Source organism: Grampus griseus (genome assembly GCF_964374135.1).
Source record: "Grampus griseus genome assembly, chromosome: 3".
Classification (NCBI taxonomy): Eukaryota; Metazoa; Chordata; class Mammalia; order Artiodactyla; family Delphinidae; genus Grampus; species Grampus griseus.
The window spans coordinates 39,208,128-39,230,424 of NC_139019.1; the positions used below are offsets into that span (position 1 = coordinate 39,208,128).

Here is a 22,297-nt window from a genome sequence, read left to right on the forward strand (position 1 = left end):
TGAAATTTTCTCTCTCTTTTTTCTTTTTCTAATGAGTTGAACAATTCTTTCAATGTACCTTTCAATCTCTAAGATTAATTTCTTGGACATTTCCCCAGTGAGCTCCTAAGTGATCCTGATAAGGGTCCACATTTTGTGTAAGCTTAATATTGCACATTCAAAAGAGATTTAAATTTCCAAATCATTTAATGTATGCATAGGGTGTCAGGGGAAGAAAGGATAATTACACCAGTTATGGTCAACTTTAGGGATTCTTAAGTACATATTTTCTCCTATATTATTTTCTACCCACTTTTCTCGTTCCCCTATTAAAAAAATAGCTAAGTTGATCATTTATCATTTGGGGATCTCAATGCTGAGAGTATCAATGGCTCCAATGGTGTCCTCTTTGGAGAGCTGAGGAATGTGAGAATTATTTTCTTATGGGCCATTCTTCTAGTCTGAGTCAATATTAATTTAAATGGTAAATTCTACAACTTTATGTAAAGAATGGGAGTGTTGAAAGATGGTAAAATGTATGATTTTGAGCAAGCACACAAAACTGTACTTCTCTCTCATCTGTGTTCAGAAACAACTAAAAAATAATGCTAGTGGGTCTGCAGATTGGAGCATTAAAATGATTTTTTGATTATTGATAAAAGTTGAAATGAACACTGTGGCTTAGGACAAATACCAAAAGGCACTAACTATCTGTTTTCTCTGGGTCTAGAAGTTAAAAAATCTGCCATTTGAGCAGATGCCTACCCAAAAAAGAATGAAGGAGTAAGAGATTAAATTCCTCAAGTCAGAATTTTTGATAGATTAAATCTATTCAACTGAGAAGTTGGAATCAATGGCTGGCTATCATTGACCAAAAAGATAACCAGGGAAGTTAAAAGGAAAAAGAAATTATCTTCAGGGAAAGAAGGAAGGGGAGAGAAACATTTCTCCTTCTAACAGTAGGAAAGCTCTGGAGAAAATTTATTCATATATCTTACCACATTGTTCATTGCTTACACTTTCTTTAGCTCCTCTCTGAGGTGCATTTATCATCTAGGTCTGCCTTGCTAGCCACAAGACATGGGAAAACTACTCAACTGCTCTAATTTAGGGATCAATTTTTTATATGCCAAATGGTCATCATAATAGGACCTACTTCATAGGTTTGTTGTAAGGATTAAATGATGTAACTCATGACCAATCCTCATCATAGTGTCTGACACATGACAAACACTCAATAAATAATAGGGCAAAGCAATGTCTGTACCATATGAAATCTGATCTCACAGGTACCAGAAACTGAGTAATGTTTGATCACTTCCATGCCAAATTTAACTCTTGGCCTAACTATGTCTAAATTTACTTATATGTAAGGTTGGCCTAGGATGATAAAGGATTGAGAAGAATTAGGTTAACTGCATCGTTGACACTGGTATTTATGGCTTTTAGTTTATAGCGGGGGAGGAAAAAAAATCTAATTCTTGGCCCAAGGGAAAATTACTGTAAGAATATGGAGTCACATAGAATTTCAAAGGAATGCTGAAGAAACAGAAAACTGATGAAGTTTCAGAAGCAAGAACTGATCTTTAGTTGAAATGAAGGAGAAATGTAAGCCAATTTTAAAAATCTTGTATTCCTCAGCCTTGGAGAGACAAAAACCATTTGCTTGTATTGAAGACATGTTCTTGCCTCTTGGCTGTACAGATGGTAACAGAAAGTCTCTAAAAGAAGTTTTCAAAAACCAGACTTCCCTAGGGAGAGGACTCAGCAACTTGATATAGCAACTTCCCAAAATGGCACAGAACAGAGAAAAGGTGATACCACATATGGAAACTGTGGGTGTTAGAGAGGGCACATTGGTTCCAGGTAGCCTAAAAGCAATATGTAGCTACTCTGGTGACCTTTTGCTGGTCAAAGACCATTTAAAATTTCAGATCAGATGATCAATGGAGAGATTCTCTTCTGAACTTCAACAACATATTGCTGTCAGGATAAGTAACACTTTCAATAAAAAGATTCAGTTTATTTTTTTCAAGATAAAATTTTCCACTGAACAATACATTGGATCCTTTATAGTTGATATTATTGGAATAAAAACTTCTATCCTGAGCCTAGATTTAGTCAACTTCTAGGAACTTCAGTAGAAGGACTTAATTTCCATTTCTGGGACAATGTTGCAAAATTGATTTTTATGCCTATTTCTGCACTGCTATCTAGTCCCTCCCTCCCTCTCTTCCTTCCTTCCTTCCTTCCTTCCTTCCTTCCTTCCTTCCTTCCTTCCTCCCTCCCTCCCTCCCTCCCTCTCTCCCTTCCTTTCTTTCTTTTTTTGTTAGCTAGTTTGTTAGGTATTGGAAATATTGTGCCCATCAGAGTAACAAGGGAGTTCTCACGGGCTTTGAGGACTGGATACAATTGAGAACTACCTTATTATTCTAAGTCCTACCTCTGTCTGGCTATGTTATTTCTTGGAATATATTTGACCTCAAGATAATTCTTTGCTTTGCTTTACTGGTCTTTGTTTTGTTTTTTAATTTTGTAAAGTGTTTTAAAACAGTAGTGTATTTTACACTTTCCTAAAGTATTCTTAATTAATTTGGCTAATACAACTAGAGTGATATTGAAGAAACAAGCTATACATTTTCTAATATTAAGTAGGTAACACATTTTAGTTTTTATTGCAGTGGCTTTTTATGTACAGTGCATTTGGAATATAGCAACATTATTTTCCAAAATGTTACTTTAGGGAGTCATTCTTATACTAAGAGAAAAAGAAATAATATATAAGAATAACATATATTTTTAGTTAGATTGCTATAGATATTTTATGTTCTAGAATTTATTCTAGTTTTACACTTACACTGCCAAAAGTTAATATTTTTACTCAGACAAATCTTTAGGGCACTTTAAAATCTCTTTATCACACTCAGCTCAATTAAAAACTATGTCCCAAATGTCAGAATCTTTATCAAATGCTAAATAGCATACAGGGAAGGAATTTCTAAGTATCTAAAAGCCAGTCAAGAATTAAATTGCTCCCAAGCATCAGTTAGTATGTGGAACAAAATACCTTTGTTATAATTCTATTTTCTTACCATTTCAGTTTTTTAGAAGTTGGTTTACCTTTCCACTTACCGTGGATATTCTTGTTTAAATCTCCAATGAAATAAAAAACATTTATTGAAATAAATGTTTACCTTTAAAATTTTTTGTCTTTACATTAACTCAGGTTGAGACAAAATTGCTGTATTCTAAATGTCCACAAAAATGCTTAAAAATGAAATGGATTAAAATGTAAATATTTTCTTTGGTACTTGTGATGCAAAAATATGAGTCTTTGAATTGCCCCACTGTTCATGGCAAAGCAATGTCTGTACCACGTCCAATATGATCTCACATGTACTAGAAACTGGAGAGTTTAAAAGCCCTTCTATTCTTTCCCTTTCAGTAACTGCCTTCACCCTTTGGGGCCACTTTCATGTGCCAGACCCAGTGGAGCTGTGTTAACATTAACACAATCCCCCTGACAGAAAATCAGATCAATTGTAAGCCAGTTCTTTACTGAGGTAAACAGCTTTAAGGGCTGACTGGAAACCCACTTGACAAAATAAATATATATTTGTTACCCCAGCCTTGTTTATCTCTCATATCTGCTTTTTTTTATTACATAAAGGAAACCTAGTCTTAATATAATAGTGAATGTCATTTTTAATAAAGCTCTCTTTCACTTCACAGAATTAAGTCTACCTAGGATTGGTTCTCTTTAAAGAGAAGGGAAGTAACATTTGCTATGTGTGTGCTTCTCCTGTCATGTATTGGGCAACTGTGTGGTGACAATACTCTGTCATTCCCAGTTCATTGATTAGTGATTCCTGTAAGGATTACACAGATATGTATTCCTGTAAACAACACTCAGAAAACCACACTGTATCTGTTTTGACTTCTTTATTCTCCACAGCAACCCTGAGAATACAGTATTGGTCCATTTCACAGAGGGGGCAACTGAGTCATAGAGATGTTCAGGAATGTAGTTTGGGATAAGCAACTACTTAATTAACTTGGGCCCATTTAACTGCAAAGTTGGTACCTTTCCCTTTTTGTTTTTTGTTTTTTTTTGGTTGGTTTGCTTTGCTTTGCTTTTTGGCCACGCCACATGGCATATAGGGGATCTTAGTTCCCTCACCAGGGATCAAACCCCGGCCCGCTGCAGTGGAAGCACAGAGTCCTAACCACTGGACCTCCAGGGAAGTCCCAGTACCTTTCCGTTTTTCTGCCTCATGAATTGGATGTTTCTACTACAAGTGTGTGTGTGTGTGTGTGTGTGTGTGTGTGTGTCTGTGTGTTTGTGTGTGCGTGTGTGTTTGTGTGTTCTGACAAAAATCAATGATGTTTCCAGTACTAGTTAAGAACAGCGCATTTCCCCAGTCTGAACAGTTTCTGATTTGAAAATGAAATCTCATTTCTCTCATCAGATGAACAAAAAATGTTTACAAGAACTTACTATACAGTTGAACAATAAATAACAATAACACCCTACATTTTATACAACTTTACAGCTTTCAAAGCAGTTTCATATCTAATCATCTCATTTTGTTTTTCAAACAACACTGGGTATAATTATTATATGAATTTTCAAATCAAATTTATGCCAATAAGACTGGGAAGCTTAAAGAGGTGGTACAGGGCTAAGGGTTGAAAAAAAAAAATCAAAATTGTGTTATATAGTCCAAAGCAAATGAGAAGCAGTATCACAGTAAACAAACAAAAAAGCACTGCATTTGCAGTTCCAAAACCTGGTTGCTATTTTCCAGCTGGACAAGAATGCAGCACAGGAAGAATTTAGTACTCACCTCTCAAAGCCCCAATTCCTTCATGTTTAAATTAAGGGATTAAATTAGAGATAAATACTGAGGCTCCTCATTCAACCTATTTTAACATAGATATCTCCTGGTCTAGATAAGGTTTCCCAAAGTCTAAATCTATCCCCCAAATTTCTGCAATGTCATCCCTGTTCCCAGCTTGTAATGCCCTGGGTACCAGGTGCCCCTGGGCTCCTCTTTGTGTGTGCTGTCCCTGGTTTGCATTATGTCTACCCAGGTGTGAAATTCTGCCCCTTCCTTGGCTGCTAGGAACAAAACAAAAGGTAAACAATGAGCATACATAATTGTAGCAGATTCTACTAAAGTTATGGTCACAAGGTGGAATCCCATGGTTCATATGCACAAAAACCTCAATTCCGCATAAGACGTTCCTTCTCATAAAGTCATGTTGGGTACCCTGCCAACGGCAATTTTTCTTTCATCCACCTATACCTAGCCTTCCTTCAATGTATTAGTCTGCTCAGGTTGCCATAAGATAGCATATACTGGGTGGCTTAAATGACATAAATTTACTTTCTCAGTTCTGGAGATTAGGAGCCCAAGATCAAGGTGCCAGCAGGGTTGGTTTCTGATAGATTTCTCTAACTGGTTTGCAGACAGCTGCCTTCTTCTTGCTGTGTCCTTACCCTGTTTTTCCTCTGTGCAGAGAGAGAGAAGAGAAAAATAGAAAGAAAGAGAAAGCTAAACAGAAAGAGAAAGAGAGGAAAAGAGAGAAAGAGAAGGCAAAAGAGAAAGAGAGAGAGAGAGAGAGAGAGGGAGAAAGAGAGTGCCAGCGAGCACTGCCTAGAGTCTCTTCCTCCTTTTACAAGGGCACCAGTCCTATTGGATTAGGGTCCCACCCTTATAATCTCATTTAACCTTAATCACATCCTTAAAGACCCTATCTCCAAAGAGAGTCACATTAGAGACTCAATGTATGAATATTTGGGGGAGGAGCCTAATTCAATCCAGAACATTCCATTATTCCAAGTTCTCTCTCTACTCCCTTTTTCTTTCTTGCTCTCACTCTCACTCTTCTAGTGCTCTGAAACATCCAAATTCTTCGCTTCTCAAACACCTCCTCAGTCTTAATTCTAAACTTGCATTCCAAGTGCTCAATTTGGAGGATGAGGAGAGGAAAGAAAGGGAAGGAAACAGAAGGAAAAGAAAGACAGTCTTCTATTGCTACATCTCTCCTTTAAACATTTGTAATATATAAATGGTATGTGTTGCACTGGCTCTTCAAAGTACAAGAAAGCAATATACCTAGATTTACCAATTTACATATAAAAATATGATTGCCAGAACCTCCTCATTTTATAAGGTTTTAATGACACAATGAGAAAAGTGTACAAAGCACTGTGAATTCTCAGGAAAGAACAGTGCTATAAATATACAAGCACAGAAATCCAGACTTCACTGATACAGTGACCAAATAGTCTGTTTTAAAACTTGGCAAAAATATTAATGCACATGTTTCAGTTAACCAGACAGAAATTTTGCGACTTGGAGGACATCATAATTTTGCAGTTATGATACATAACCCAGTGCCCAGGACAGGGGTATAGGCACATAGATGGTATTTAACCAATATTTGTGAAATGAATGAGCTAGTTTTATCACTTAAAGCCTGCTTCTATGTCCTAAAGTTACTAGTTTTATTTTGGTGAATTGTATTTTAAAAAATTGAGGTTAAAAAAAAATATATATATATACATATATATATATATATATATATATATATACATAAACACATGGCAGCTGTAGCCTGTTGTCTTACCTTCAATCAGGCCTTGTGGTAAAGCACATGTTAATGCTTTGTTGACAGGCTGCAGTATAAATTAGAGGCATTATGGTTCAAAGGAGAGGAATTTACCTTCACTCTCCTTTGTGGAAGTTCTGCACTGATGCATGGGTGTCCACATCCATTCGTGCCCACCTGGGCCTAACTTCAAATGTGAGTTGATGCTTTTCTTTTCTTTCTGAATTGCATCCAGGCTGAGTAGATGGCAAATGCTCAGTTCTCTCTAAAGCAAGTTGGGATTTAGTAAAGCAGTTGGGTTACCCTCCTGGCACAAAGAGCAGCAACACAGCTGAGGAGGATTGATGATTTTTAACAGCAAGAGAATATTTGAGCCTTCCTTCCATGAGATGCCAGTGGAAGAAGCTAGAAAATAGTGAGTTCAGGTTTCTTTACTCTTGACATGATTTAAGTTTTCCGACTGTGCAAAAAACTTTAAAGACATATTTTAAAACTTTCAAGCAGCTATTGGAACATCAAAATGTTCTTGCTCAGAAGTGACTGGATGGGGCTTCCCTGGTGGCACAGTGGTTGAGAGACTGCCTGCCGATGCAGGGGACACGGGTTCGTGCCCCGGTCCGGGAGGATCCCGCGTGCCGCGGAGCGGCTGGGCCCGTGAGCCATGGCCGCTGAGCCTGCGCGTCCAGAGCCTGTGCTTCGCAACGGGAGAGGCCACAGCAGTGAGAGGCCTACGTACCGCAAAAAAAAAAAAAAAAAAAAAAAAGTAACTGGATGATTTAATTATAAATTGTTCTGAATATTTTGAAACATTTTCCTTCAAAGTAATATATTTCAATGAATATGAATGTAATTGGTACATTCACTGTACCTCCAAATGCAAAATGTGCCTATATTTGCATATGTTTTCATCTAATTACACAACCTAATTTTAAGAGGCTATGCCTTCATAGGCTTGAAGACGAAGTACTGAGTTTTTGGTTTTTTTAATTAATTTCTATTGGAGTATAGTTGCTTTACAGTGTTGTGTTAGTTTCTGCTGTACAGCAAAGTGAATCAGTTATACACATATCCCCTCTTTTTAAAATTTCCTTCCCATTTAGGTCACCACAGAGCATTTAGTAGAGTTCTCTGTGCTATACAGTAGGTTCTCATTAGTTATCTGTTTTATACATAGTAGTGTATATATGTCAATTCCAATCTCCCAATTCATCCCACCCCCCTTCCTCCCTTGGTGTCCATAAGTTTGCTGTCTACAGTTGTGTCTCTATTTCTGCTTTGCAAATAAATTCAACTGTATCATTTTTCTAGATTCCACATATGAGCAATATTATATGATATTTGTTTTTCTCTGTCTGACTTACTTCACTCTGCATGGTACTGAGTTTTTATGATTAAGGATTCACCCTGTCTTTTCTCCTGTGAATGAGAAACAAAAAAGTTAAGTAGAAGCTTCAATATTCTGTCTGTCATTGATGAACAGCTTGAATCCAAATCTTGGCATCACTAGATATCTTTAGCCTTGTAACCAGAAACTCCCAAGGATTTTATCGGGACAACATCCTTCTTCATAGGAAAATGCCTTAATCCTGTAGTTTATTTGTTCAGCTTCTAGGAATACCTTGCTCTTGTCCAAATAGAGTTCTGTGAAGGTTGGGGGTTTAAGTGGAGGATGGAGCTTGTATCTGGAGGCATCAGCACAGACAGATGTCAGAGACCAGTCACAGACATTGATATTTCCAGTTGCAAATTGCAGCTGTGATACTGACTGACTGACTAGAGAAGCTGGCTAGAGACGTTCCTAGGCTGTCAGCATAGTTAGGGGCACAGGCCCTGGCATCCAACTCAGGCTCAAATCCTACTGGCTCTTCTACTCATTAGCTGGGCATCTTTGGATGAGTTACTTCACCTGTTAAGCCTCAGTTTCCTCATTTATAAAATGGGGTAAAATGGGGCTAATAACACCTAATCCGTGGCAAGCTGCCATGATTACATAATTTAGGTAATTGGTGCCAAGTGCAGTGCCTGTACTGAGTGCTCTATAAATGTGAGTAGGGTTATAATTAGAGGCATGGCCTGGATTTGGTGACATCTTAGAGCCATAGGTCACAGCCCTGCCTGCACATTAGAATCACCTGCGGAACTTTTAAGACAAGCCAATGCCCAGGCCCACCCTGGAGATTAATTTAATTTAAAGCTCCCCAGGTGATTCTAATGTGCACAAAGGTTGTGCACTACCATAGACATGCCAGTTTTCAAATCTATAAGGGCTTTTAGCAATCAGTGAAACCGATGGCCTCCTTTTCCAGATGGGGATGAGAACCAGTATAGTTCAATGATTTGTCTATAGGATCATTTTTAGTAAGTGGCAGGGGATGCAACCTTCCTGATTTCCAGCCCAGAATACTTTCTCCTTTATAGAATATATTAAAACCTGACACATTTCCCCTGATAGTTTTAGGGATTTTGTCATTTATTAAGTTAACTGGTAACGAGATTTTGTACTATGGTGGCGGAACCTGGTTAATATACCATGCTCCTTTGATAGGATAGTATTCCTGAAGCTTTGTTGTGAAGGTGTAGCATATAAGGGAATATAAGTTTTCCTTAGAATAAGGAGTTGTACCTGTTGGCCATTTGTATGTCTTCTTTGGAAATATATCTATTCAGTTCCTCGGCCCATTTTTTTTTTTTTTTTTTTTTTGGTACGCGAGCCTCACACTGTTGTGGCCTCTCCCGTTGTGGAGCACAGGCTCCGGACGCGCAGGCTCAGCAGCCATGGCTCTCGGGCCCAGCCGCTCCGCGGCATGTGGGATCTTCCCGGACCGGGGCACGAACCCATGTCCCCTGCATCGGCAGGCGGACTCTCAACACTGAGCCACCAGGGAAGCCCTCGGCCCCATTTTAAATGGATTTTTTGTTTTTTAATTGAGCTGTGTGAATTCTTTATATATTTTGGATATTAATCCCTTATCAGATACTTGGTTTGCAAATATTCTCTCCCATGTACGACAACATGGATGAAACTGGAGGGCATTATGCTAAGTGAAATAAGTCAGACAAAGACAAATATCGTATGATATCACTTCTACGTGGAATCTAAAAAAGCCAAATGCATAGAAACTGAGAGTAGAATGGCGGTTACCAGGGGCTTTGAGGGTGAGGGAAATGGGGAGATGCTGGTCAAAGAGACCACAGACTTCCAGTTAGAAGAAGAATATGTTCTGGGATTTAGTGAACAGCATGGTGACTGGAGTAACAGTAATATATTATATGCTTGGAAGTTGTTAAGAAAGTAAAGCTTATATGTCCTCATCATAAAAAAGAAATAGTAATTATGTGACCTATTGGAGGTGTTCACCAAGGCCATGTTGGTAATCATTTTGCGAAATAACAGCATATCAAATCAACACTTTGTACATCTTAAACTTACTTAATGTCATGTGTCAACTGTATCTCAATAACGCTGAAAAAAAAAAAGGAGCTGTGTGCGCGATCTCCAAAGTTGTATTCTTTTGGGTTTATCCTTAGGACAAAGAAGCAAAAGCATTTCTCCTTAGTGCCTGAGTGTCTCAGGGATGCAGTACAAGTACCTGACTGGCACAAACTGATCACAGTGCTGGAGGCTGGGAAGCAGCTTCAGTGACCCCTGCTTCCAGGACCGTTGCTTTTCTCCCCCTAGTTGCCCCAGTTACACAGCTGTTGGAGCGGCCCCGTTAATTAGGTGATGTGTCTCGTTCCCCACCATCTGGATGACACTGTCTGCCCAGTCCCATCCCAAGTCTCCCTTCTGGCGCATTGTACACCATGCCCCTCCCCCTTAAGAAGCACTTGGGGACTCAGCCCCTCACTTGAGCTCCATGTGGGGTGTAGTGGTGTGTCGGGTACCACAAGGGAAAGTGCCAGGGACAGTTCAAGCAAGAGACCCTGCAGTGTAAAGTAACCAAGAAAAGAAGACCGAAGTTGAAGTAAACCTTGTGTGACTGAATTGGGATATCTTCTCAGGAAGCAGTAACAATTCAAGTGTTTTACCATATTCTCAAATCAAGATGTCTGAAGCTTGCAAACATACTTGTGCAATAGAGAATTTATACATTAGGAGATGCCTTACTGTATATATACATATATGTTACATATAAATTGTAAAATGCTTCACTCTACTTTCCTTACATTTTCTATGACAAAAAATGAGTTGCACTTGGTGTTGGGTAAAAAGAAAGACCCCAGTAAATACGTTAGAACATCATTTTCAAGCATTTCTGAATCTTTTCTTTTTACATCCAAATTTCTTGATAGAGAGTCTTCAATAAGATAAAACTATTCTAAGAATATTATATATGTGTGTGTGTGTGTGTTTGTATATACAATATGCAGTATTCTACAGTTGATTATTTCAAGAAAATTCACAGTTATATAGGAGTGCCTGGTAGGAATTGAAACCACATTGAATTTTTGTAAGTGATACAAAATTAGGTTTGTTTAATAATTTGTACAAACCATTACTCTTAAAGAAATTGAACTGCACCCAGACTAAAATTCCCAGATTCATCCTCCTGCCAAATGTTATTAGCAGCAAGTTAAAAGTGCGCCTGCTGTCACTGTGACCTCAGCTGACCTCTTAATTTCTTGAGTTCAAGTCCAATTAACCTCTAGGAAGAGGCACAACTGTTCTAACCAGACAAGTCAATAGAATCCAATAGTAATCATTTCATTTTCTGCCTTGTCAAAGGGTGGCCCTCCCACCTAACCCATTTCACACAAATGTGGTCATTTATCACCGCTTAGAGAACTGTACTGAGCCATGTCCAAGCCCTGCCTGAAGTACATTCATCAACTGCACAGACAGGGGCTGGGGTGTGCTGTGCTTTGGGAGGGCTTAGCAGAAGGTGCTGCTGGAAAACCTGCCTTGTCTCTGCAACCTGTTGGTGTGCTTTGCATAACAGCACCCAGCGTGTGGACCCAGACTGAAAGTGGTAAATGGGTAATGTATTTCCTTCAAGGAAAGCTATCCCCTTCCTGAAGAATATATAAAGTCTTTCTTTCCAGGGCAGCCAGACATTGCTATAATCATTTTTAAAAGACTCACTTGGAAAGTAAATGGTGAAAAAATATCAGTAAAAAGAACTAGATATGTACAACCAAACCTCTTTCCCATCTAGGCTGCTCCTAGAAAATGAGGGAAGACCATTACCTGTGTAGTACACGTAAAATAAAGTTTACTTTAAACCAATTTTCTAGATGACTATTCACAAATAATCTAAGATGTTCATGGTAACACATGCATTTCCAGAAGTAGTTCTCTGAAATAAGAATTTTTTCTGAAAATGACATTTTATTTACTCTAATATTAATATGACTTATGAACTGATTTATTAGAAACTGAATTCTAGAAAGGATCTAAAAATGAATTAAGGTAAAATATTTTCAGTGCTTCCAATTACATAAAATATCAGTATGGAAAGTTGATATTATTTTATTTATATTCCTACGACAGGGCTATGGATATTTACATATATATGCCCATTTTCTTATGCTTTGATTGTTATCATCTCAATAAATATGAAAAATTATAAATAAGAAACTGATTATTGAGAAAATATATAATGTGTCTGCTCTGGCGGCCACTTAAAACTAACAAACAAAACTTCTCAATATAGTATTTACTTTTATATTGGATCTTTTGGGCTCTGTGGATTTAATATTTTTTTCTTAAAAAAACAAATTTCTGAACTAAGAGTCAATGTCCTTTGGCGTCACTAAGATTGTAACCTCATATCTTGCCTTTCATTTATGTTCCTCTATTTCTTTTTTATATTCCATTTCTACTCTTTTCACCAAAGAACAATAACTATAAGGTACAGAAAAGGATACTAAACGGGCAGAATTAACAATGCCAGTTCCAGACTAAGTTCCTCTCCAAAAGTGAGGCCACTTTTGTAATGGACCCTAAGGTATAAGGAATTGGTCCCTCGCTTTCTAGAATAACACTGTCCAATAGAACTTTCTATGAAGATGGAAATGTTCTGTAACCTTGCGTTCCAACAGAGTAACCAATACAGCCACATGTGCCTATGGAGCCCTTGCAGTAGGGCTACTGCTGCTGAGGGACTGATAGCGCAGTATGTAGAATTTTCTCAGTTTTCACTGGTTGGGACTTAGCAGGTAGACTCTGCCCTTGAAAATTAACAAACAACCTCATACTCTCAAAGGTACAATTGACCTTCACCTTTGTTTCTGCCTTTACATTCTCACTGAGTCTGTGGCTTTTAGCTGTGCGTCTAATAACACGTGCATGGGCAGGATATGCTGATCTTAATCTCACACAAACAGGCCCAGAGTCTCAGTATGGATAGTAACAGACCTATGTGGGAATTAGAGTTATTTTCAATAGGAATTAAAACATAAAACTTTATGACATCTCACAGACTTCTAGGAAGATAGTCTCAACATGACCTGAGTTTGGTATACATGGATTAATTGGTAAATGTGAAGGACTTAGGCTATTTTTGACAAAAGAAATCATTGCTCCTTATATTGTATGCATATATTCCTTAAAGTTACAGAATGTCTCTTGCAAATAGGTTGACATTGGATGTGAATATTTTAAGGTCAATACAGAGATTGACATAAGGAAAAATTCAGGCAGCTTTTGGATTATTATTATAAAGATATAAAATACTATTTCTGTGAATTAGCAAACTGTCCTCCAATGACTATTCACATGTATGAGACAAAAAACAGCAGCGAAAAAGAATTCTCTCTAATTTAGTTGTTCGGTTTCCTACTGTCTTGTATTAAAAGCTACCTAATAGAATTTATAGTTGGAGAAACCTTTTAGGCAGCACTCTTTGTATTTTTTATTAAGTCCAAACTCAGAGAATCTACTTAATGTCAATTCTGTACAATGGTTATACTGCACAGCATATTTTATTTTAAATCTGCAGGACATGATGATAAATTGATAATTGACCCCAAGGCCATTATAAATAAAGAGGCCCTGTTTTTCATTAGTACAGTATTACCTAGTCATAAGGGAAAGAAGACCAATGCTAATTTTGCCCTGAGAAGTTAGCAATCAAGAACTCATGGTTTTAAAAACACACGTTTAAAGAAAGCAAATTTCTAGTTGTGAACAGTAGAAGAAAATGCAATTATAGGAACATATGATTAGAAACATGCCAGAAACAGTTTGTGTTGTGTGCTGATAAATAGAACATTCGTAACTGTGTTTACTTAAAAAAAATCTAGCTGAGAAATAAATTAAAAAATATCAGGTAATATAATTCCTGTTGGCATTCTTGTTTAGGGTATCCAGGTATAATTGTCTCATGTTGACATTCCCATCCTGGGAGGGAGCAGTTTCCTTAAAAGTTTATTCATGTGAAGGTCATTTTAAACACGCTCCTCAAACCCACATACAGTTACACCATATGTAGACCACCTGTCTCAGCTCTATTGGCCCTTGTTTCTTTAATAAATGAACAAAATGTGTTTGGGGACTCTTGCTACAAGCAAAGGTATCATGGAACATACAAGTTCTAGAAAACACATTCAGTGATCTTGAAGATCCAAATGGAGAGAGAATGGAGACTTCCTGAAAGTAATATTTTATAAATATAATAGCAGATATTAACCAACCACTATGCCCATGCAAAAAAATAAAGAGATATTATGAATTTAAGAGCACTAAAAAAGACTATCAAGAAATATACTGAGTTTAAAAATAGTCTTGAAGAATGAGCAGAATTTTAATTGATAAGCTACAGGGGAAGTTTGAGCTTCCAGCATACCACCAAGAACATGAAAAGACAACCTATGGAATGGGAGAAGATATTAACAATTCACATATCTAATAATGAACTAGGATCTCTAAAGAAGATATACAAATGGCCAACAAGCACACGAAAAGATGCTCACCGTCTTAGTCATTTGGGAAATGCAAATCAAAGCCACAATGAGACATCACTTCTTACCCACTAGGATGGCTAAATAAAGAAAGATAAACAATCAAAAGTGTTAGCAAGGATACACAGAAATTGCCAGTGGACTACAACATAGGGTAGCCACTTTGGCAAACAGCTTGTCAGCTCCTCAAAAAGCTAAAACTAGAGTTCACATGTAACCCAGCATTCTACTCCTAAGTATACATCCAAGAGGATTGAAAATATATGTTTACACAAAAACTTGTACATAATGTTTATATTAGCATTATTCACAAAAGCAAAAAAGTGGAAACAACCCAAATGTCCATTAAGTGATGAACGTATAAACAAAATGTGGTATATCCATACAACAGAATATTATTCAGCCATACCCAGGAATGAAGCACTGATACATGCTACAACATGGATAAACTTTAAAAACACACTGAGTGGAATAAACCAGACACAAAGGCCATGTACTGTATGATTCCATTCATATGAAATGTCCAGACAGGCAAATCCATAGGAAAAGAAAGTAGATTTTTGGTTTCTAGGGAGGAGGGGGAGGAGGGTGTAGGGAGTGACTGGGAATGGGTACAGGGTTTCTTTTTGAGTTGATAAAAATATTCTGGAATTAGATAGCAGTATGATTGTGCAACTTCATGAATATACTAAAAAACACTGAACTGTATATTTAAAAGGGTGAATTTTACAGCGTATGGTTCATATCTCGATTATTTGAAAACAAGGATGCAAGAGGCTCTCTGGATAAAGTGAGTGCGCGGTATAAACAAAGAAGAGAAAAGGTGAGAAGGAACAAGAAATATCTGGAAGAGGATAAATGATCTTGTCAATAGTAGTTATAGGATGGAGACGAATATCCTTTGTAGTTATATATAGTAGTGGGAGGTGAAGTTGAGATGGTTGGATGAAGGAAAGATGAGGGACGGTTTCAAAGGGTAGGCTAAGGAGTTTGGCACTTATTTGTTGATATTAAGGAGTCAAATTAATTTGGCAGTAGTATTATTTTATCTAATTTGGAAGGAGAAGAAGCTGAAGGGGCAGATCAGCTACCCAAAATGCATATTGGTTTCCCTGAAAAATAAGAAAATATCATATCTGGTAGTTGAGGTGATGTGGAGAGAGAGTCATGGGGTGTGGGCTGAAGATCAGAAGCAACTGAGAGGTAGTTTCCTGGAATCAAGAATTTCCCTCTGACCAGAAGAGAATGTCTCCTGTTTTCTACCATGTACCAAGTAAAATGAAATCTGTATCTTTAAAAGTACGAGAAGAATTTCATATTTTACTTTAGATGTGTTATTAAACAGCAATTATGATCTCTTCTGAAATGTTGCTAATAATTTTAACAAAGCCTTTTTATTCTTTACGGAAAAACAGAGTGACTCATCAACAGGGAGAAAGTTAATCAGGGTTAGGAATTTAGTTAAACTGTAAAGGAACTAGAGGCTAGGATAAATCTGGGAGGAAGGGCTGGAAGAAATGTTTGCCTACAAGGCAAATGCACAGTTCTCTGCCTGGTGACAAATCAAATGGTAGCAACATTAGCAAAGAAAGGGAAGTTTAGAAAGGAGATACTGATATCATGGAGTCATTGATTCAATGAGCACCTGCTGATTTTCTTCTATATCGCACATGGTCTCCACTGTTCAGGTGCTCAGAACCTCTGGGAGATTCTCTTTTCTCGTAAACAATTACAATAAAATGTGACAGCATAAAGGTGGGCACAAGGAAAAGTTGGTGGAGGATGAACCAGAGAAATTGTGACAGAGAACTGTCTATTTGAGGTATGTATTAAAAATTAATAGAAGCTCCCCAGGCCAGAAAATCAGCAAAAGACTTCAAAGGTCAGAGAGCAGTGTTTGCACTCCTAGGGAAACCAAGACTAGGGAGCATTCTGAGTGTTGATGAGAAACGTGGTGAGGTTGGATCCTGAGGTACTGGAAAGGGAGAAAATGCTAGAAGATATTGGTGATGATATAGATTTCAGCTTTCATTCCATTGATAATGGGGAATCAGTGAAGTTTGTAAAGCAGAAAAAAACAGGATTATATTTACATTCTGGAATTATTAATATTGTGGTGGGATTTGAGGGTTGAAGTGGTGAGCAGGCTGGCTAGGATTTTGTTCTCTTCTCAATAAGAGACAATGAAGACCTCCTCTGGGGCTGGTAGAGGACACGGAGAAAAAGGAACAGATTCAGGAGCTATTTAGAAGGATGTTAACGGAAATAAGTGATGTGATAGAGGGAGAAGGTACGAGGGAGGGGAATCAAGGAAGACTGCAAGGTTTCTGGTTTGCGTGACATAAAACGGATGTGTCGTTTACTGAGATACGGAAGACTGGAAGGGAAGCAGGTCTCAAGAGGAGGAGAGGCAGACAATAAATTCATGTGGGTGTATGCTGAAATACACACTGGGAAAAAAATTCAAAGACGGGGCCTCTCTTCCTCTTTACCTTGATGGGAAAAAGGTGATTAGCCTATACGTTTCCTTGCATCCATGATGAGAATATGATTCATTCTCTTCTCACCAGGGTTATCAGCGCAATTTAACTGTTTTAGAGGCTTTCATTTTTTTATTTAGGTAAGGACTGTTTGGATTCCCAAACCAGCCTTGCACATTTTTGTACTATGATTTATGCTTTTTTTTTTTTTTTTTTGCTGCTTTTGTTGGAACCAAGCCTGTTATTTACTGTTCTCTGTTGAAATAGCCCACGAGCAGGAGAAATGAGTTGAGCATTTGACATTCAGTATCTGGTTAATGATGTCTGCTCACTGGGTCTAACAATATTTACAGATAAGCAACTCCAAAGAACGGGACTCATATTACTGGCCCTATGTATTCAGGAAATAGAGCTTCTCTGATGGTCCAATAGCCATAATCCAAATTAAACATCTGGGTTTTCCAATGTGTATTTCCTAATATTATGTGTCATTTCTTTGTAAGCACATCAAGTAGTTCACTATCAATGTGGTGAGATTTCATCCAGAAGATTTTCTTCCTCTCCCTTTATAAGTCTTAATACATGACTACTTTTATTGAAAGTATGAAATTATTTTAAGTGATAGACTCTTACTATGTAATACAAGGATACAGTCTTGGCTCTGCAAAACATTGATTTAAATTTACTTTATGAGTTATTTGATTGAGAAGGTGGAGAGAGAAAGTCCTCAGGCACTGGCTAACTAAGGGGATAGGAGGTCAAGGAGAGATCATTGGAGTAAGAATCAAACTGTGACCTCCCAAATATAAGCTTTTTTCTATTTCACCATTTCCAGTATCTCTTAGCCTAGGTCCCCAGAATTTGTACATGTGTTTACGTATGAAGAGTTTAGGAAAAATAAAGAAGTGCAGAGTTACTGGGAAAAGGTCAAGACTGGGAGTCTGAAGATCCTGTTTCTGAAATTAAGCACTGGAACTGTTCCAGCCTGAATGCTTGCTCTTTGGTGATTCTCTAACTAGAAAGAATAGTGAACAGTTAACCCAAAGGAAACCACTGCGAGTGATAATGATGGGGATGGTGATAAATATCACTTGGGTGGATGTGTAAAATACAAATCTGTGGCATGTTTTAAGATATCTACATGTGCCTTTTGAGGAGTACAAGTACATAAAGAATAGGGTGGCTTCCTTGGTATTGAATTTTTAAAATCAATTATGTAATTGGATTTTTAAAATAATCTATATTACAGACCCTGATACCTTACCAATAATCTTTGGACAGAAAAAGAAAAAAAGAAAGAAGAAGAGAAATGAAGGGAAGTAGGGAAGAAAAGGAAGGAAGAAAAAAAGGAAGAAGGAAGAAAAACTAAAAAGTAAAATAAATTTTATAAAGGGGATTTTTGTATTCTTTTGAGATCAAAGAGCCTGTAAGCAACTCATTAAATAGGTGATAGTAAACAGTAATTAAATTAAAAATATTGATTTGTATTAAGTAGCTCGTTAGTGAGGCTATCTACCATATTCATTTCTATCTTGTCTCGACTAAGCTGTTGTCACCGAAATAAGTGTGAAATAAGCAAATACATGCACATTTACTATAGCAAACAGGCCTCCCAGATCTAATTAGACAAAGCTCTGCCCATCTGCTCTGCATTATCATGGGGCCTGCTCAGATGGACGCTGTTTCATTACTAAGAGGCAGAGAGATGCAAATTGAATTGAACTGGACTTCCTCTCAGACAGAGACCAGGGCATGAAGTCAAACCCTTGCTGTGAACCAACAAAGGACCACTGGGAAAAAGTGGGTTGAGAGGGGATTTCTTTTTCTAAGGCCACATGTCTAGTACTTAGCAGAGGCCATAAGGGAGTGTTCATCCCATTGTTTGGTACAAGGCAACATGAGTCGCCACAATATAAACCTTGTTCACTATGCAAATTGTTGATTTTGGTACTTAGTCCCTTGTGACAGATGCCCTTTTGTTAGCTGTATGTCACGGCATGTTGAATTGCATTTCACATGAGGGAGACAAAACAGCAGTTCTGACATGTGAGTTATTTCAAAAAGTTAGTAATTTGCATTTAGTACTCAGTTATATATGAAGATGAATTAAAATACTTCGATAAAACTGTTCTTCAATGTAGTGTCTCTGGTATGCAAAAATGGGCAAAGCCTCTTTTTAATGTGCTGTTCCTGCCCAGGCAGTTTTAATAGTTTCTCTATTAATAGGGATAATTAATTGCCAATGTTTGCAACAAGACTGTGAAAACCCTTTGGCTTGAAAAAGTTGTAGATTCAGAGCAGCTAAAAAGCTAATATATTGTATGAAAAGTTCCACATTTTGATCTTGGAAAGAGGCTTTGAAATGACATTTTTCTCCACATGATGAATTTGTGCCATTTTCTTCAGTAAAAGCTATTTTCCCTCACAAATGGATGCATTTTATCCTGGATTCCATTCATGCTTACTTTTAAAAATGTTTATCTCTCTGTAGAAATGCACTCTAATAAGGATCCAGTCTTCCAAGCGTCAAAAGGAGCAAAAGAATTAGGTTTTACGTTAAATTTAAAGGTTTTTCCTGTAAGTACTTTTCCTAATAAAAGGTTATACTATATCAAAAGAGAACTACATACAACTGGGAAAATCTTAAAAACTGGAGACCTATAGAGACAGATTCAATGTTTCTTCTTGTACATCCAGCAACAGGTAAACTTGAAGTAAGGGGAAAGAAGTTCTGGGCCCAGGCCTTCCCTGTCTGTGCTTTATTCTCCACCCAAAGGAGATTCCCAGATTCCCAGGTTGTTTCTGGATATAGACCTTCTCAGCCATTAAAAACCACCCCTAGGCTCCTAGAGAACATCAGATAAACAGCTCTACCCTTCAAGAATAATTAATGAGGTTTAAAGTGTTGTTTCTCTCATTCACACTTCTAAAAAACTAAAATTTTATTTTCTATAGACTGCAGTCATTACTTCCAAATGGGAAGAAAATACCTTTTAGTGTTGGGACAGCAGACACTTGTGTCTCATGACACAGTCCAACACTTATGGTAGACATCAGTGATTGATCATAAAAGCCTTGTTAACCTAGTGCTTGATGTGTTCATTGCTATCCTACCTTTTGATAAGATGAAGACTCTTTGCTATCCTTGCTCCTGAAGACCAACCTGAACCTCAAATGGAAGTGGTTGTTTGAGCCCTGGATGGAGTAAATCCTCTGGGTTGGCCTGAAAAATCCAGAAAAGGAACTTCAGTGAATGTGGTGGTGCCTTTCCTGTTTAGTTGGGTTGAATAAAGCACACACCAAATACTGTTCAGATCCAACAATTCGTTTTGCTTACACAGCTTCCTTGGAGCTACCTCCACCTTTTGTAAATCTCTGTATTGTGTCATCTGTGACCTGAACACCTGGGGTCAATCCTGGCTTTTGGATGTCCCATTTGGCTTGTTCCTTGCCATTCATACAATGACAGTCAGTCTGGACCCCATGCCTTTAACTCTCCCCTCAATTACTACTCTCACTAGTCCCCTTTCTTTGTTGTCACAGGTGCACACCACTCTACTTGCTTGTTCTAACATCCTGGGTGTTTTTTTTTTTTTTTGGTCATAGGTCGTTGTCGTTTGCCTTTTTTTTCTTTGTTGTTGAATATATAAACCTGTATCCATGTATCTAGTTACCTTGCTTATACCTTGCTCTGCCTACTCATCTGCCCAGACTTGTCTGCATATGGATTGCTGGGTTTCTTTGCTAACTCTGTGCCCAGATCATCATCACCTTCTGAGTCTTTTTGCTGACTCTGCCTACTGTTGATCATTCTAATAGCCTATTACACACTTAACTTTTGGCATGACAAAAAAGCTGTTCCTTCATGAAATGAAGTTTTATTTGTTGTCATCTAGGTACCAAATGATGCTGCAAATGAGCATTTCAGTGGAAATAGCACCTTCCCACTGTTCCTGACATTGTAGTATATAAGTAACAGCGTATGTTCCTGAGATCAGCCCTTGCCACAAGGAAGAAAAGACTGCAGTGATGAATTTTTAGATGATATACCAAACAATTTAACCTGATCCAGAGACATTGCCTAGCTGATTCTATATCTTGACACCAAACAAATTATGCAGATAAAATCATTAACAACAAATGGTTGATTAAGAAAGCAGTTCTGATTCATGGAACTTTTAAATTACCTAAATTTAAATTTTGTTTCTAATGTGTATTCAGTGAACTTATAGATAATACCTTCAATTCATTCTAATTATAAAATAAGATGTGATCGGACTTATGATGATACTGTGAACAGACATATTTCTTCAGACCTGGGGATATTTGAACAAGAATTGGGATAGGAGAAGAGATAGGAAACGTTACATGAGGTGGATGACTGAGAGGGAGACATACATCCAGAGTCAGGCATAATTCATTCCATCTTTTGTGAAAGAATTTGTCTAAAAGACAAAGATCTAAAACTCAGGTATCTCAGGGGGCCAGGCCTGTGACATAAATGTGTACTATCAGCTGAAATGTGTAAAATCAGCTGGGTATTAGAAAGTGTGGGAACTGTTGAAATCTTTAGAGTACATGGCCTGCTATTCAGCTCCACTTATTTGTGGCCATCTTTTAATATTTCAAAAGAAGCCAGGAATCCAGATTATTATGTGAAATTTGTCAATTTATGAATTCCAATTCAAATATCAAAAAAACCCCACGTACCCCCCAAATGTCTGCAGTTCTCATCATAGCCTGTGGGCTGCCAGTTTACAATCTTAGGTATATGTTTATTAAACTTATTTTGTGTCTAACCAAACCATAATTCTTGCAGAGAAAAATCTTCCTCCTTAAGGGGTTGGTATGTGGTAGTTTAGGTCTCATTGAGACTAGTAATTAATGACCTCTCAATACATATTTGCTGAATGAATGCTGATAATTGCCTATTAAAGTAAAATCACACATACTCTGTCTACTCTTATAGTACATCAAGCTAATGTGGCAGATTATTATAGAGGGATTATAGACATACCCATTCTACAAACCATACTGAAATTAGCTTAAGTCTGATTCTGAAATATAAACAGAAATTAAATTTGCTACTGCAGTATGTTGATGGTTGGAAGCTCTCAGCTTCATGACATTGATAATTTTTATTTTTATCAAAAAATTTTAATGATGATTAAATACTCTAAGATCAGCGATTTTTAGTTGGTCTACATTATTCTTTTTATAAAAGTAAACCAGGTCCATCAACAGATGAATGGATAAAGAAGGTGTGGTATAGATACACAATGGAATAGTACTCGGCCATGAAAAAGAAGGAAATTTTG

The 22,297-nt window shown here is 37.5% G+C and overlaps 2 long non-coding RNA genes across 2 annotated transcripts in view; one reads left to right on the plus strand and one right to left on the minus strand.

The window, feature by feature from the left end:
• The window catches only part of LOC309819546, a 636,463-nt gene that overhangs the window by 192,482 nt on the left and 421,684 nt on the right, over positions 1-22,297 (minus strand). The window lies entirely within an intron of this gene.
• LOC309820699 overlaps positions 1-22,297 on the plus strand; it is a 46,177-nt gene that overhangs the window by 3,968 nt on the left and 19,912 nt on the right. The window lies entirely within an intron of this gene.